At 37.4% G+C, this 5,388-nt stretch overlaps 1 protein-coding gene across 2 annotated transcripts in view; it reads left to right on the top strand.

Annotated features, from left to right (window-relative positions):
- LOC142554148 (uncharacterized) overlaps positions 1-4,096 on the top strand; it is a 139,496-nt gene extending 135,400 nt beyond the window's left edge. For both annotated transcript variants that reach the window (XR_012822109.1, XR_012822112.1), the window contains one exon: positions 3,970-4,096. The gene's annotated coding sequence lies outside the window, so the exon portion shown is untranslated. The remainder of the gene's footprint in view (positions 1-3,969) is intronic.
- The last annotated feature ends 1,292 nt before the right edge of the window (positions 4,097-5,388 follow it).

Below are 5,388 nucleotides of genomic sequence, written 5' to 3'. Positions count from 1 at the left end.
AACGGACACTTTGAATTTTTGGTTATGCCTTTTGGTTTGACCAATGCTCCTGATGTGTTTATGGACTTGATGAATCGAGTATTTCGTAAATATCTCGATCGTTTTGTGATTGTATTCATCGATGATATTCTTGTTTATTCACTGATGCAGCATGGCAGAGTTGTGGCATTTGGTTATCGTCAGTTGAAACCGCATGAGTCTAAGTATCCTGTTCATGACTTGGAGTTGGCTGCTATTGTTTTTGCTCTCAAGATTTGGAGACATTATTTTTTGGGAGCAATTTGTAATTTATTCTGATCACAAAAGCTTGAAGTATTTGTTCTCTCAGTCAGATCTGAATATGAGACAGAGACGTTGGATGGATCTTTTGAAAGATTATGATTGTGAGATCCAGTATCATCCGGGAAAAGTGAATGTCATTGCCGATGCTTTGAGTCCTAAGGTTGTTGATATTAATTTATCCTCGATTCATGTTTCTAAGTTACGAGAGATATTTGCACTTCTGTGTTGGATTTTCAAATCCAATGTAATGCTGTTTGTGTATCTCAGATTTCTGTTGAGCCAGAGTTGATTCAAATTGTAAAATCAGCTCAGAAACTGATGATCAAGTTCTGAAATCTTATGAGTTAGTATCTCAAGGACACCAATCTGGTTTCTCAATTCACTCAGATGATTCTCTTCGATTGAATGGTAGATTGGTTGTCCCATATATTCCTGAATTGCGTACATCCATCCTTAAAGAAGCTCATTGTACTCGATATAGTATCCACCCAGGAGGGAGTAAAATGTATCATATTCTACGGCCTCAGTTTTGGTGGAAGAATATGAAAAAGGATGTGGCTGAGTTTGTGTCTCGTTGTATGATCTGTCAGCAAGTCAAATCAGAACGAATGAGACCTGGAGGATTACTGCATAGTCTTGAGGTTCCTCAATGGAACTGGGAGCACGTGGCTATGGATTTTGTCACGCATTTGCCACGTACTTCTCGTCATTTCGATGCCATTTGGGTGATTGTTGATAGATTATCTAAGTCGGCACACTTTATTCCGTATGAGAAGACGTATTCGTACAAGAAAATGGATCGTCTGTATATTGAAAATGTTGTGAGACTTCATGGAGTTCAGTTGCAATAGTCTCAGATCGTGACCCTAGATTCACATCAAAGTTTTGGACTAGTTTCCAAAAAGAAATGGGTACACGACTTGCGATGAGTACTGCGCACCATCCTCAGACAGATGGTCAGACAGAGCGTACAATCCAGACACTCGAGGATCTGCTTCGAGCAGCGGTCATGGATTTTAAAGACAGTTGGCAGGAAGCTTTACCACTAGTAGAATTTTCCTATAACAACAGTTTCCAGGTGACTATTGGTATGGCTCCTTTTGAAGCTTTGTACGGCAGACGGTGTCGATCACCTCTTTGTTGGGATGAATTTGGTGAGAAGCAGTTGACTGGACCTGACATTGTTCAGGAAATGCATGATAAAGTCCAGTTGATTCGTCAGAGAATGAAAGCTGCCCAAGATCGTCAAGCTAGTTATGCTAACAGACGTCGTCGACCTCTAGAATTTCAAGTTGGAGATTTTGTGTTTCTGAGGATCTCTCCGTTTAGAGGTGTTGTTTGTTTGGCATGAGGGGTAAGTTGTCACCTCGTTTCGTTGGTCCCTACGAGATTGTTGAGCGTATTGGGACTTGCGCTTATCGTTTGGATTTGCCCCAATCATTGTCTGGCATCCACGATGTTTTCCATGTTTCTATGTTGCGTAAGTATGAGCCCGATCCGTCTCATGTGATTCAGCCTGATGAGGTTGAACTTGATCCGTCTCTATCATATACTGAGTATCCTTTTGTATCTTGGATCATAAAGATAAAGTTTTACGCAATAAAGTTATACCACTTGTACGTGTTCAATGGTTGGAGGCATGGGGTAGAAGAATCAACGTGGGAAACAGAAGAGAATGAGATCATCTTATCCATATCTTATTGATTCTTAGTAATGTATTGTTGGTTTCGTATCGTGTGTAAGATGTATGTGTATAAACAAAAATTTCGAGGACGAAATTTGTTTTAAGGGGTGGAGAAATGTAAGGTCCTGAAATTAATTATCCGGTAATTTTGGCATAATTAGAATAATTATTGAGTTGTAAATTAAAATAATTATTTATGCCAAATAAATTCAAGAAGAGTGTTAAAAATATGTATTTTAGAATATCGGAGTTAAAACGATATAAAAATACATATAGAGATTGAAATAGCACACAAGAGCAAATAAATGCAAAAATTGGGCATGTGTTACTATTTTTTTTAGTAACTAAATATACATATACATACACACAACTTATCCTTGAAGGAGAAGAGGAAGAAGCCAATTTCCCAAACCCATTCCTGTAACCCACCCCATTTTCGTCACTTTCAGCACCTTCAAATTTGAGAGGCCCATAACTTTACCGTCCGACGTCGAAATCTCAAACGGTTTTGAGGGGTTTCTTCCTTACTTCAGTAGATTCGTTAGTTGAACCATGGAATCGCCACTTTTGATGCTCGTTTCAGCCCAAAGCGAGGCATGTTCGTAGCTGCTGATATTGGTTCGATTTAGGTGAGATTTAAGTTAATTCCTTGGAATTTTGTTGTGTGTTGGAGTGGGTTCTAAGCCTTGTGATTTCCCTTTAACTCCAGCTCGCTTTCTGATTTTTCCCAGCTAGTTTTCTGAATTTTTCAGCTCGTGAACAGTAACTCCGACAAGTTTCCGGTGGGTTATCGCCTCGAGACCGCTAGCGGCTAGAGTAAACTTCGACCTTGTGAGTTCCTAGTCCGAAATTTCAGCTTCTAAGCGTGATAGTAGGCTGCCGAAATTGGATTTTTTACCCCATTTCGATTTAATTTGTTTTCGTCATTCGAATAGCGTTTTATTGACATATTTATTGGATAATTGTTGTAGGTTCTGTCATTGGAAATCTTCGAGGTATATTTTGGCAGAGCCTATTAATTATGTCGAATTGTTTGTGTTATATTTAAAGATGTTATAGTATGGTTGTTATCATTGGAATTAATCTAAGGATTATCGAGTTTTATAATGGTTGGAATGTAAATAATGATGAGTTGTGGAATTATTCGGCTTATTTTATTATTTTAGGCTAAGAAAGTTCAGTTGATCATTCTTGAAGTTCATTTTCGTGGTATAGGTATGTTACAGCTCGGTAAAATATAAATTATGTTTAATTGTCATTCTGTGTTACATGGATCGTATTTATGATTTGTTGACTGTTGTAAATTGTTAAATATCTTCGTTGTGATCTATGTTTATTATTACATATTATTGGCATTTAGCATCGGGTATACAGTTATGACATTCATGTTGAGCCATATCGTTCTTGTTAGCCATTGTTGATATCCGTTGTTATCTAGCACTGTTGTTTATCTCTGGATCATTGTGTGACTGATAGGCATATACACATGAGACCGTAGATGTGATTGAACAATCCCGTGGTTAGTGCAGCCTTTTGAGGTGAGCGCTGGGGTTTGTGTCATCTAGTTCGTTATGTTGTGCGATCCTGTTATATCGTATCAGCTGTATGGAGGCCGAAGTAAGGGGTGTTATTCCAGCACAGTTTGGCATACCTCGCATACTTGGCAGGGCGGTTTAGCTGCATGACGATGTAGCTCCCCTGTGTTGTTGCCGAGCATATTCCAGTTGTTATCGTACCGTTTGTTGGCTCCTGTTATACCGGTTATTCGTTGAGCCTTTCATGCATTGCATATCACATTTCATTATATGATTATGCATGATTTATGTTATTGTTGTTATTGTTAGACTAATTTATACCAGAATCCTAACCTCAGTTGTTTACTGGGAGCGTTACTGTGGTTGCTATTGGGCACCATGGTAGATCTCCCGAGTCGTTTTGTAGCATCAGCCGAGGTTCCGCCAGTGGACTTCGGGATTGAGGTTTGATTGCTTGGTTCTGTTCAGTGGAGTCTCCCAGTTAGTCTATATGTATGTCTTGGGTTTGTTTCAGTCTTTTATTGTAGTTTATTTGCCGGGGAGATGCCCCGTGTATCTGTAGTAGTATTTGGTTGTTTTGTGATGTTCTGAGTCGACTCTGTGACTCTGTGATGTTTATGATCTGGTGAGTATTTGGTAAATTTTAATTTCTGTTTAGTTCTGACCAGTGCGGCTATAGGTTGTTTAATTTCGGTTTTGTTTTAATGACTCTAGTTGGAGTATATTTTGATATAAATTGCTGCTTGAGTTTTTCGGGATATCCTATTTACGGGGAGGTCATGCCGAAATTTTTCTAGGCCTTGAGGTCCGTTTTAAAGTATTTTAAACCTTTTCCGCTGCAGTTTTAAGTCAAACCATTATTGTTTGATCATTAATTGTCATTAGAGTAAATGGGTCTCACAGCTAGTGGTAATGGTGCAACTCAAATCTTTTAAACCACATAGCAGTACAAGCACCATGATTCGATCGCTCTACCAAGCAGAGACAATTATTGCACCCAACAATCTCCCTCTCAATAATATAATTAAATATTTAAAAATAATTATTCTAAAATTATTTGCAATTACTAGCATCATCATTATTATTTATTGTTTTACTATAGGCACACACACACTATATATATATATATATATATATATATAATACTTGAGCATAACAGAAATTAACATTATTGGTTTACTAACTTTTCCTATTATGAGTTTTACTGTACAAAATTTTCACATTTTGATTTTATCTGTTTGTTTTTGGGATCTTGACTGGAACTTAAAAAATTCAGTCCCCTCAAATAATAGATCTTACTTTTTTCAAACATATCGATATTATTTCCATATGAACCCTGTCGTCAAAGAATAGTCAAATAAGGTGGCCAATTGGAGACATCATTTAATGTGAAATTTGTTGCAGCCTTCTTTGAATCTGATTTGAACACGTTTCGCAGCTGAATTTCAGAAATTGCGGATGTTCATACTGGAATGATGCATCTATTCTTCTATAAATAGATGCATCATTCGACATTTCAATGTATCCCATTCACAAGCTTCTTCTTGTGATTTCTTATTTCTCCTATTAGTTCTATATATTTTTGAGGTGTTTGTTCTCATGTATTAAAAAAGTGTGTGTTCTCTTTGGAAACACACTGAGTGAGTTGTACACCACAAAATATTATAGTGGAATTCTTTTCATCTTGCCCGTGGTTTTTACCCTAATAATTTTTAGGAGTTTTCCACGTAAATCTCGGTGTCCATTTTATTCTTTATTTTCGGGTTCTATTATCTAAAATTCCGCACGTGGGATCAACAAGTGGTATCAGAGCCTTGGTTTAAAATTTCTTAAAATTCTGAATATATGCTCTGTGGTTGCAGCCTAGACTGATCTTCCACATCAGAA

This window comes from Primulina tabacum, chromosome 8 (genome assembly GCF_025594145.1).
Source record: "Primulina tabacum isolate GXHZ01 chromosome 8, ASM2559414v2, whole genome shotgun sequence".
In the NCBI taxonomy this organism is placed as follows: Eukaryota; Viridiplantae; Streptophyta; class Magnoliopsida; order Lamiales; family Gesneriaceae; genus Primulina; species Primulina tabacum.
The sequence above is the reverse complement of the archived record's forward strand: the minus strand, read 5'-3'. Positions and strand labels throughout refer to the sequence as shown.